Genomic DNA, 13,166 nt, shown 5'->3' on the forward strand with positions numbered 1-13,166 from the left:
TTCACACCCACATTCACACACCAATGGAGAGAGCTCAGGCAATCAGTCCATCCATAGGAAGCAGTTCGGGCTCAGTGTTTTGCTTATGGGCACTTTGACCTGTGAACTGGTGATTGAGAATCAAACCCGTAACCTTCCAACTGAGAGACAATCCGCTCTACCAACACTGCACAGGAAGAACATGCAAATTTCACACAGAAAGTCCTCAAAAGTGAAACCTGGCATTGTTATTGCCATGGGACAACTGTGTTCCTGAAACTGCAACACTGTGATACCTTTAATATATTTTCTAATAATAAATATAATAATTGTCGCTGTAAACTAATCAAATTCAGTCAAATTACTCTTTTTCACTATCTTCCTATATGTAATCGTAAGTCTAAATATAGTTTAAGACACCCAGGATTATCTACCAATGAATACAATTTTCGGTTGCGAGTTCTCTTCATCATCTAGAATGAATTCTGATCCCTCTGTAAGCTTCTGGATACTTTTCACCCCGGGATGACTGGAGCACCATCAAGGCAAAGATGTCAACACAGCTCAGGCTGTCCAAAATGTTTTTCTTCCCACTTGTAGCTCTGGCGCTCAGTGGGCTCCTCTCCTCTCCTCTCCTCCACCTGCAGGACAGCTGTGCGCCGCTGCCACGTCTCTGCTCGCCGCTGGAGCGAACGCGCAAAGTGGGGGCGCAGTCCTGAGCCATTCAAAACCCAGCAGCTCGCACGCTGCGCAGCTGTATCTGAGCGCGAGCCGCGCTGGACGCATCACCAGCCCGCAGCTCAGTCCGGGCTCTCTCCTGTCTGTCACTGAGTTGAAGGAAAGTTCTGTTTGTGAAGTGTCTTTTTTATTTATTTTTTTTCTATCTTTCTTTCTACGCACCACCCCAAAAAGAGCGGAGGCACACTGTCAGCGGCGAAGCGACAGTGCGGTGTCCGGTTACAGACCGTGCGCCGAGGAGCCACCGGCACAGAGCGCTTCTCCATGGGGCAGAAATAGCACACGGGTCTCCGGAGGGACGAAACTGAGCACGGAGGAATCTCTACAAAGAGACAAAGGGAGTTTTACGCAGGCGAGAGACAACAACAGACGCGAGGATATTTCATCCCCGGCTCATCTTTTATTTTGTGTATTTGCGCACCACTTCTTCTCTCCGGGACAAGACACGCAGCTTCGCTCCTTGCTAGATGAACGGGAGTTGGACACCTCACTTGGTGAGAACAAACTGTTATTATTACTTACATTAATATAATTTAGATTTGTCACTCACTTCTGGAGCCATTTCTCTCATTTGTTTGCGTTTGATTAGAAATCTATGGCACGTGCGCTGTAATGTGCCCAATTTTACGCAAACATACATTTGTGATCATGCGTTAAAAAAAAGAAGCTGCATAATATCTCAGCATCAAACAAGAGGCCCGCACTGTTCCAGAAAAAAATGCCCAATATAGCAAATAGTCAGTTTTAGAAGTTTTTGCCTGCTGATTTGCGATGTGTGGCCACTTGGTGGTGCTGGCAGAGTGCAACCATCACCGGGTACCTTGAGGCGTTCGTCAAATCTTTATGAGCAATACATTTCTTTCCTCTTTGTAATATCTCTTAACAGTATTTTTTTATTGCCTGTAGTAGATCAGTTTTCCAGAATTTCGTGCAGAAAGTATATTATGAGAGAAGCTTAGAAAATATGAATGTAATTTAGTGGAAATTAGCGTATAATATCGAAATTATCAGTGGCTTCACAGTGATTGTGCAAGTTTGGAAATGTGTGCATTGTTCTGGCTTCTGGTTAAGCATTTTTTTCCAAATATAATATTTTTTTGGAGTAGAGTCTATTTTTATTTCTTTCTAGTGTAACTGATTGAAAACTTGAACATACTATTTAGAAAATAAACAACAGCTAAAACATTCATGTTTAATAACGTTTTCTGAAATCAGAAATATTTTCAAAGAAGAATTAAAATCTTAAATAGATGCCTTTAAATGTTGCCAGTTACATTATACAATATATTTAACAAAATTATTAAGGCAAAATCCAACGTTTCCACATGAGCAAACCCTGCCTTCGGTGGGAAAAACTCCCTTTTACTCGCAGAAACCCGCAAATCCAGACTCAGAAGTAGCGTCATTCTGCTTGTACCAGTTGGAGTTAGAGGAGATAAAAGGATATGGCAGAGAAAGCGCAGCAAACAAGTGACATTAGATAGAAAGCTCATCCACACCCTGCAGATTTGATGAGGGGTAGTAAGAGGGGATCATGAACTTTTAGCTGTACAGCCAGAAAGAGAGAGAGGGATAAGAGGGTGACAATCATTGCAAACCAGAGGACCCAAACAGGAGAAAATCTAATGTAAAATCTAATGCTTTAACAAAAGACAGATTTCTTTGTATAACTCCTCTTTTTTTGAAACCGTTCAGCTGAACCCAAAACTTCAGATTTGTCCTTCCTTTGCGGGGTCCTTGATGTTTTCGCCCCTAAAATGACCCCCAAAGTTGTTGTCTTTAGTTGAATGTGAGTTTCACTTATCCAACAAATTGTGAGCAGCCAGAACTCCTCCTTAAAAGCCACATTGACAGTTTCCACTGCACTTGTTACTGAGTACAATAAAGATAATTAGAATAAGCAGATTTAAATTACTACAATTGTAGCATGATTATCTGTGCCAACCTTGCAATACATGGATTGTGAGGAGATAATAAATGAGTTTCAGGTACTTGATTAATTCACAGCCTCTCCCCATGGCTGTGTCCTTGCAGCAAGTTTGGATGAATGCTAATCTCCAACTGTGATCAACCTGATTAGTGTACGATTAAGTGGACAAGATTATTAACACAGTCACTCCTTCACTGTTGTTTTTGTTAAGCCAGAGGCGAGAAGCATCTTCGACAACATGCAAATATTTGATCAGAAGTTCTCAGAGCGGGTAGATTTTTCTTTTTCCCTTTTACATTGGTATTCAAGGGGTTTGCAGTTGTTTTGGTTCGACTGGCTTTCGAGACATGAAAGCTGCTTTTTTGATAAACACAGTCAGCTTCTTCTGATCTCACGGCCTGAGCCCCACGAGGATGGTGTGGCTCTTCTGCACTGTCACACTGTGCTTACCACTGGAAATAAGTGACCCCCAATCCAGATGGTGGAATTACTTCAGACTCGCAGGGTCCAGGCCTTTTATTAAACGTCAGCCACTAAAATCCCCCAGAGAAAAGAGAGGAGAAAAGAAATACAAAATAGAAGGGTGATAGTGAAGATGCCAAAGTGCTGAATCAAGAAATCATGGGACACGATGCCTTTTGGCAAAAAGGAATATTGGCATATTGGAGCTGAACTGCTGAAGGAAAACTTTGGAAAAAGAGCTTTAAAGCTGAAATTAAGTGGTTATTGAGAGCCAGATACCTGTTCGTTTTCCTAGTTGAAGGTATTGTGAAATATAGACAACTCTTTATGGACTTTGGGAAAGTGATCTGAAACTTCAGAAGACATGATAGAAATGTAAACACACTCCAAACCCAGTAGATTCATTAATAAATAGTTAGTCATGAGAGCGTCATTAACAGGTGAGCAGCAGATACAAGAAAACCTGTAGTCAAAAATCTCTCCACAGATCTTGTCCAGAGCAGCATATGATTAGCGTGATTGATAAATGTGTCCTGTTGGGAATTTGCCCAAGCGCTGACACAGAACTCCAGCACAAACACAGCAATTAGTCCCAGCCAAGAGATCTCCGTGATGAAAATGACCCCCGGTGGCCTCGGCGGGCGGTGTGGTTGCCATGGAAACCGGCTGAATGACAGAGCCATTGTTGTCGACCTTTGTGAATCGACGTTCCCCCGGGGGTCGAGCCCCGTCAGGAGTGAAAGTGAAAGGCATTATCATGCACGTGTAAACTAAACAGCCATTACCCTCTGGCCCCTCGGTGCTCTTTAAGACCCTTTGGTTACTTATTTATCTGACACCAGCAAGATGGGGCTTTGGGAGAGTTTGCCTCTGTACACACGGCCTCACAAAAGATCTGGGTTTATTGGCTAAGGAGTGCATGGGAGCCCTGATTTTACAAATTCTCCTCTGTAGATGATAAATTGCTCTTCTGCAAGGAAACTTGGAGACTCAAACAATAGCTGAAGTGGTTTGTTTCTCCTTCCTGCTGTGCTTCGTCGTCACCCAACCACAGGCTATTTATACATCACAACCACTTGGCCATTATCTCATCCTTTATTACTTCTATGAATTCAAGACTGTCGGAGATCCAAGAGTGGAGCTATCCCACATGTCATTCATTCAATATGTTTTTCTTTTTATTATTGTATAGCCTCGATGGATATGTCTACTTTATCAAATTTCACAATTAGTCAAGAGTAAAATAAAAACATAATGATAAAAAAAAAAAAAACTACAGAAAAAACAAACTACAAAATCGGAAAAGTATTTGCTCTGCTCTAATCACACACGTAATCACATCGATAATTTAATGATCCAGGGCAGAGAATAGACCAATTAGTAAAATATGCAATATAACGTTGCCACATATTCAGGAAGTGCTCATTAGATCCTCAGAATTTATTTTTTCTATGCCACAAAAGAATGTATTTTCTTTGCAGGCAGAAAATAGAGTAGAAATCTGTGATTGTCAGTTTAAAATTATTCTTTGCCAAGCTGTGAGTGTTGCAAATGCAGTCGTACATGTGGAACCTACAAAGAAGGAGTTTTACTGATATTTATTTCAGTCTAAATGGTCCAATTTGAAGCAACTACTACATTCTGTGACTGAGCATCAAAACCTGGCAAACTATTATATTAAAGCTTTAGACAAGGCTGACAAATACGTTAAGATAAAGCCTGTATATTACCACACTGGTTATATTTAAAGTCATAGCCTGAGTGAATTTTATGTAGTTTATAATGGTGGGATCTGTATGATACTTCTTGCTGAATGAATGACATAAAGCACAGGAAAGCTGTTAGTTCCAATCACAGCTCTCACTTTCATCACATTCTGTCATTATCTCACCATGTCTTCAGTTAGAGATATACATTCTTACAGGTATGAATGCTTTTTGATGTGTTGATAAAAAAATAAAAAACATTCTCATGTTGATTTGTGAAAGAAATCAGCATTTTTACAGTGTAAAATCTACAAGTAATGTATAAAATATTTACTCTTCTTGCCATTCGTGCCAGAGGCTGCATGTCCACACACCTTTCTGACCTCTCCTGACACACAAGAGAAAGTTGCCCGGGTGTAAGCAAACATTGTTTTCTTTTCATTTCACCCATTGTCAGTCATTTAGGGAGATGGTGTAATGTTGCTATGGCTACTCCAAGATTTCCCGGAGGCGATTTGAAGGCTTGTCTGTCACGAGGCAAGTAATAAATGTTGACAAAATGAAGTTTATCATCCAGACCACTTCTGCTCTTTAAAGGCCAACGCGTTACAGTGGTTGCCTCAGTGATCAGCCGAAAGCTCCAAAGTGGGATGCACATTGCAAGTTCATAGCATCTTTTGTTAGCTGCACAAAAGCCTACTTGATGGCTACGCCGCTGCCGTACAGACATAGCCGAGCTACATTTCGTATCACCAAGGTCAGCTGTGAAAGGATGACGCTGTTATTCTGAAAGGCATTTACTCTGAATGTGTTTTCTGCAATAAATGTCGCTTATGTCGCATCACAACTTGAAAGAGCTCAGTAAAAGTGAAAACATACAGAGCAATTTGTACTTTGCCCCCTACTTTGTGATTTTTGAAAGAAAAAAAATAAAAGAATTACTGCTGGTTATTGATTGTGCGGTGGGGGAGCCGATCCCAGCTGACTGGAGGCAACAGCAGGACACACTCTTAAAACACGCAACTACGCACACTCACATTCACTCCTTGGAATTTTAAGCCTGTTTACACAACAGCATTTTCCAATTAAAATGTGTTGCATTTTGGGTGCAATTTACACAACAATGGCACTGGCAACAGCTTCCAAGGCGGATCTTTTTGAATATGCCATGGGAATGGTGAAAAATGCAACATTTCTGATAAATGTTCTGACTCCATAGTCATGTAAAAAGCTGCAAAAACTTTCTGGTTTTATTACAACATCAACCAACAGGATCCACTAGTGGCCCAACATGAAAATTATCATTTTGAAAAAGATAATCTTCATCTTCACTGAAAACAGGAACACTGAAAACAACGTACATTTCCATGTAAATGCAAACATTTTCTGAAACAAAAAGGTGAAAACCATGAGTTTTCTCTTAAAACGTTGTTGTGGAAACAGGGCCTTTAAAACACTACGTCATCTCAAACACAAGTTGCTGAACCTTTGGTGGAAACCGGAGTACCCAGACCAGAAACCCAATCAGGAAAACAACAAAGCTCCACACAGAAAGGCCTCTCACAGGGAACAATGTAATTGTAATGTAAACCATCAAATGAAATCCTAAAAAGGTTACATTGCAATTTCTTAACTGTAACACAAAAGTAGCTTTTCTATACAAGAACATTTTCTAGGAGTTGTTTTGTTAAAATGAAAGATTCTGACTTGCAAATTGTTATCTTTTGCCAATGGATCCCAATAGCAATTAAGAACAACATATTTTAAAGTGAAATACATTATAAAGTCTGGCATCATCCAAAAATTACTAAACTGTGTGAGACAAAACCCATGTGGCGTGGGAGTTTGGAGATGAGTTTCACTCTCAGCGCGTGAGAATTGGCAGCCGTGCTTTACTGAGATTTTTTCCGATGTGTTTTGTGCAGTCAGCTGGTAAAGTCGCTTTACTCACTATGTTGGGGAGGGAGAGGATTTTATCACCCCTGTGATAAAAATAATTGAGCAGATGGGGGGGGGGGGGGACGAAAGACCGTAAAGGGGTGCAACACCCACCACTACCCCCATCCAGGCAGCAATCGCATGCTGTGTACCGGTATACACATACAAAATAAAGACATGATATAAGGTTACAGTGCTTATGTAGAAGTGGATTATGTACACACACACACACACACACACACACACACACACTCACACGCACACAAATTTCTAATCAGACGTATCCATGTAAAACAGGCGGTGGAAGCGGTGGTAATTCCACACAGCATGCAAAACAGCAGAAACAGCGTAAGGGGCAGGTGTAGGAAATAATTTGAGTTCAGAGTTTGGCTGGGAAGTGCTGGCAAGCGATATGCGATCCTGGATGCATCATTATTTATGGTGCTTCTATCCAAGAACGAATGTCTGTGGTTTGAGTAAAACATCATGTCCACGCGTCACAGGGAATTAGCAGCTCGAAACCAGCCTTCAGTCGCCAGCGCGGATATACTACATTAGCTCTGCCCCTCTCCCAACTGCAACCTCAAACCCTCTCAAATAGCAGAGGAATCTGTCTTTTAACCACAATGCTAGAACGGGAAGAAGACCGAGACCGTATTTAGGTCACGATTAAATAATCCCAAAAGCCTCTTTTTCACCAAGGATCACACCGACAGGATGTTTGAAAGGTTAAACAGAGATGGATCCAAACTTTTGTACCAACAGGAGAAGCGATTATTGTAAACTTATTTAAGTTTGCACTTGGTTGTACTTTTTCCATATTGGTACGTCGTGGCTTTAACAGAAAAGAGCAAGCTGAGGGAAGCAGGAGAGGAGCGGATTGGGTAGGTGTAATGAGTCAGGGGAAAAGAAGTGCAAAGAGGATTTCAAAATGAGACTTTGAGGAAGAACGAGTGAAGACTCTCTGCTCGTCTTTGTTTGTTGACTGATTGAGTGCCATGGGGCCATTTGAAGGGTGAAATGAGTCATGAGTTGTCATCAAAACACACATGCTGAAGCGCACACACACATCGAAGGAAGCACACACTTTCCTCCTCTCCGGACTGTCACCCGGCTGTATTTCTCTGGAAGATGAATGACTTTGAAGCATGAATGAGAGGATCATTTGATAGCTGCACTCGGCTCGTATATTTCTTTTTTGTTGGAGTTTCTTCTTCCTGGCTGCAGCCTGTACATCTGAGGTGAGAGTGAAACTGGACTGCCTCCTGTGAGACTTTTGACTTTCACTGCTATGAATAGTCTCAGCTAAATTAGTAGCCACCCATTACTAAAGCAGGTGCATGGTGGTGCAGTTTTTCTCTATTTATTTATGTCATGCACTGTTTCGTGGGTTTTTTGTTTGTTTTTTTTAACAACAGCAGGATGTAGTAATGCAGTTTAAGTCTCTCTTGGGTTTGACTTTTTTGTTTCTCCTCATGGGAATTGCATCGTTGCATCTTATCTTTGTGGAGCATATCATTATACGATAAGAAACCCTTTTGATGTGATGCGTTTAGAACTATCCGAGCTCCATCTATCGCAACGCCGCAAAACAGCCAGAGAAGCTCTAATTTGATCAGTGAGTGGATCTAAATACAGAAAATCCTTTAATCTTCAGCAAATGAAAACATTTATCTTTACTTTGAAATCATTACGAAGGGCTAATCAGAGAAATATCCTCGAAAAAAGAATCTTGAAGTTGCGAGAGGATGCTTCCCTCTGTAGATGAATGAGAAAACAAAATTACAGAGCGCACTATTCTTTTTATGCGACCTTATGTGAAAGTTCGAGATAACATCTTAGAGATAAAGCAGCCCTCTTCTTGTAGTTTGGCCATGCGTAAAGAAAAAAAAATGGAAGCGAGATACAGAGGGAGATTAGAGGAGAGATATGAGGAGAGAAAGGGAGATTGGACGACACTGATAGAGGTGAAAAGATAAGATTTTGAGGTCTGCAGACAAAGAAGGGAGGTGCCTGTTTTCTGAATGGAAGTATAAAAAGCAAAAGAATGAAAACAGATGAGAGAAAGATAGAAGAGGTGATACATGAGCTGATGAATAGGTCAGGTGTGAGGGGAACTGTTAAATGTACAAGGTGGGGCTTCTCTCTAAGGGCAGCAGTCCTGCTCGTCGCTCTCCGGATGCGTCAGACGACTGGATTCATCTGTCAGTGTTGGAGGCCCTGCGAGGGGGACAGACAGAGAAACAGGCAGACAGGACGGCACAAGACTGGGAGGAGAGAAGACAGCAAAAGCAGCATGAGAGGAAAAGATGAAGGACTGATACAGGGTGGGAAAAGGGCTGACAGAAAAGAGACAAATGAGAAGAAGGAAGAGGAAAGTTAGGCTCAGAATTTTTTTTCTTTTTTCTTTTTTCAACAGAAATGAAAGGGACATGCACTGTTTGCTTCTAAAAAAAAAGATCCTCAAATCTTCAAGTTAACATCTTCAGTTAGCTCATTCACAACAATCTCCTCAAAAACTCCCCATTGACAATGAAATGTTTGTGACTACTAGAAGTTAATTTACACACATTCAACTTTCAGATATTCTTTTTTTTTTCTAATGCTACTTTGTACCCCTGATCCACTCTACTCTTAACATAGCATCGTACTTTGACGATGTTTACTTAACAGTTTGCATTTAGCTACACTGCAAATTGAGATTGGACACGAATAAACATGAGTCGCTTACATCACAGCGCTCAGATTATAGAACTGATGCTTCATTATGGCTTTTTGTTTGTGGCCATTTCAAAGAGACATTTACTTCTGTCGCTCCTCAAAAAAACTACATAGACGCCACCACAGCTTGTTACCCCCCATGGAGTCAACTTCCCCAGATCTTCACCACAAGTGCATCATTTGGGAAGAACCTATTCTCTATCAAGCTATGCTACTTTATTTACAATAAACACAGTCATTGTAGATGCCTTTTTCATCATTTCATTACCCTTACCTTTATTAATCCACTGAAGTACAATGCATAGTGAATTATAGTAGAGGTGGATGCAGTCCTGTGCATCATTAGGAAGCACTTCTGCCTATTTTTTATACACGAAAATTCATTTGAAATATTTTTCTGTCATAGTTTATATTCTCCTGAAAGCATGCATAAATCTGAGCATCAATATGAAGTCATTAGATGGAGGAAAACCACCATGCTCATCATAATGTATCTGGTGTCCGTCAGTGTTGGTGTCTGGGAATGAATAATGCAGCAAGTGCAATAACATGTTTTTGAAAGGCCTGTGATTTCATTGGCTGTGGAGAGCCCACAAGAAGCAAGAAAGCAAAAGTCACTTTGGTAAAATGCCCTTTCACATGCATCCATTATTTTCCAAACCAATGAAAAGCTGCACATTGTGCAGACACGCAGCTCTCATGAGTCATGCCCTTTAGCAGTCTGTGCTGGGCTCTGATGTGAATGTGTAGTCTCGCCACAGCCACAGACACAATGCTGCCTCAGTTTCTAAAGGTGGAACCACACGCAGGATGTGTGGTCTGATCTAAACCGCTAGCAGCGAATAACAAATCACTTATTATTCCTTCTGAACAACATTTCATTCTTCCTTGAGTAAACTATTGAGAAGAATGACCCCTCAGTTAGCATCTGTGTGGCTGTGTGCCAGCACTAAGCACCTCATTTTGTTGATTTACAGTATTCTCAAGTGAAGTAAAATTCTTTTGAGCCTTGTGCATGAGAGGAAGTGGTCATTTGGAGTTGAAGACTATTGTACAACCAGGAGTTTGGTTTTGACAGATGTTTTGTTATAGAACATTAAGTCTGGCCAGGTACTGGGCTTCGCCGATAAAGAGATTGGTTGCTGCAGAAGACAAAGGAGTAATTCTGCCAGGAGTGACCATTTTTCCACATAGTGTTTGGTTGGTTAATATAGCGGTCTGATTATGCTGTTCATGAAACAAGAAAATGTTTCTATTCTCCTGCCCTGGCACTATTGTGTTGCTGAGTTCCCCGGAGAAAGGAGTTACGTTGAAGAGTTGTGCTGACTCTCTGCCTGCGCTTCTCCCGCCGAGCTGCCCCGTTGGGACTGAAGTGGATTGTATAAACATTTTCTGCGTAGGGATGTGTTATTTTCCTCTTCTTCCTTGCTCTTGCATAGAAAAGAGAACTCAAATACAAAGAAACACCAAAGCTCAGAAAAATACACATCCTAGAGTACACACATTTTCAGGTGAGTGTGTGTTTGTGTGTACGTGCGCGCGTGAGTGTTGTACGTAGGAGATGAGTTTTACGCCCTGCAGCATCATGCAATGTAGGCTGAGACTCCACAGAGAAACAGTGGCTGTCAGAGGCAAAGAAAATTAAATAAAAAAATAAATCCCTAAGAATAAGAAGCTGGAGCCAGTAAAGGAAGCAACCAAAATAACCCTGTGTACAGATTTAATGCAAAAATAATAGCTCTGTAGTTCATTTCACAAGCTGTCCAGGTGCTTATGTCAGACCTCTGGAGGTCAGGAGGCTGCAGAGTCAATGAAAAGAAAGGATCTAGTTTCACTTTCTCAGAGATGTGTCTTCTGGTTGTTGACCTCAGTCTGCCCAGACCTGACCTTTACCCCGACCCCGACTCTTCTGCTGCCCTTACAAACAGATATTTAAGAAAGATCCAAACATGGACGTAAACACAGTTTCATGGTTTATCACGACATAGCAGGGGGTTGGCTTTCTTTTAATGGGGATAAGCTGGGATCAGCTGTGGCATGTCATTTTAAATGGAGGATAAAATGGATTCAGGCAATCTTAGCAGTTGTTTTTGACTTAAGCCTCTGCAGAACTCTTCAGACCGGCGCAGTGAGCGAGGGAACTCCTACGCAGAGGATAAATTTCCTCTGGACTTGCCCTACCACAACACTTTGTTACCGTGCTCTTGTTGTCATTAAAAATAGACCTCTGCCCTTATGAAGCTGGGGCCGCCGAGCATCCTGATCTATTTTGTGCTCCACGCTGTTCCCCAAAGGCTCTCTGGGTAGAAAAGTACTCCCTTCACTGCAACAGTTAAGGCCAAAAGGGGACTCTTTCCTGCAGGGTCGACATCTTTTTATTGACTTTAGAAAAGCACACGAAAAGGAGTTGCATTGCACAATGTGTAGCGGAAACTGCTGCTAGAGACCATCAAGCAGCTGATACTCAGGAGGTAATTGTGCATGTAAAGATTGTTTCGTTTTTTTTTTGTTTTTTTTTCCCAGGTTTTTCTAATGTCTTTGTGGGTGTTACAGAAACTTTACATTTACAGCTAGAGATGCAAAGGTTGTTCTCTGAGGTAATCACTTTTTTTTTCTTCCTCTTCATCTCCATTGCAACTCCCAACATCCTCCTCTTCACTCTGCTCTGGAAACCATAATGGTCAGATAATACTATATTCATCCTCAGAGGGAAATAACCCTTTTCACTTGGCTTTTATATATATATATATATATATATATATATATTATATATATATACATGGAAAGGTTGGGGTGCAGCAGGGTTGGATGCCATAACTTTCTCAAGGACACTTAAAAACCCTTATTTTTAATTTATGGGCAGTTTTTGGTATTATAGATATAAAACAACAGCAGCAGTAGTCGGTCTTGTCTGCACACAATAAGATGTATCAGTCGAAGTTAAAAAAAAAAAAAAAAAGGCACTATAACCTATAATTGTCTTCTCCACACCCATAATGACTACCACTCCACAACACCAGACCTCATTTTTTCATAATAAAGACTTTCTCTTCCCAGTTCTATGTTTCTTCCTGACCTGCTTTTAAAAACTTTTGAAGTATATTTTCAGTATTTCTGTGCGTGCATGCTCTGTGTGTGACTTTTCTCTCCATATCTGTGGTTTATCCATTCTTACCTGAAGCAATTATTGCAATTACTCGATCACAGTCATTTTGTTGCCACTTAATTTTCTTTTTCATCTCTGAATGCGGGAATCAGTGACATTCAGAGTTTTTGCTGTTGCTTTTCCAGGAGTTGCAAAAGTCAATTAAGTGTTTGGCAAAACAATTAATAACACCTTCAGCTCAAAGCACTCAAAGGTTTCCAACACATATGCATCCGTATTTAGCCTCACAGCATGATTATCGGTAAGGAGGTAAGGGATGTTAATTACAGAGTATAATCTCATGATTTGCCGCTATTGTTATAAAGCTGCAGTGGTTGTACGGACCTAAAGAAACAATTACGTAAAACCATACTGTTATTTCTGCCTCAGTGACAGAGCTATAATTTAGCTGCACGTCTTAATTCGGTTCCACGCAGCCCGTCACTCAAAATTACCTGTCTCTCTTTTTCTTTTCTTCCACATTTACGCACGCACGCACGCACACACACACACACACACACACACACACACACTCGCTCTGACTCTC

General features: G+C 41.0%; 1 protein-coding gene across 1 annotated transcript in view; it reads left to right on the plus strand.

Moving 5' to 3' along the window:
* The first annotated feature begins 823 nt into the window (after window positions 1–823).
* The window catches only part of sema5a (sema domain, seven thrombospondin repeats (type 1 and type 1-like), transmembrane domain (TM) and short cytoplasmic domain, (semaphorin) 5A), a 145,860-nt gene continuing 133,517 nt past the window's right edge, over window positions 824–13,166 (plus strand). The window contains exon 1 of the mRNA XM_080515431.1: window positions 824–1,211. The gene's annotated coding sequence lies outside the window, so the exon portion shown is untranslated. The remainder of the gene's footprint in view (window positions 1,212–13,166) is intronic.

The sequence above is a fragment of the Blennius ocellaris genome, assembly GCF_963422515.1.
Source record: "Blennius ocellaris genome assembly, chromosome: 19".
Taxonomy (NCBI): domain Eukaryota; kingdom Metazoa; phylum Chordata; class Actinopteri; order Blenniiformes; family Blenniidae; genus Blennius; species Blennius ocellaris.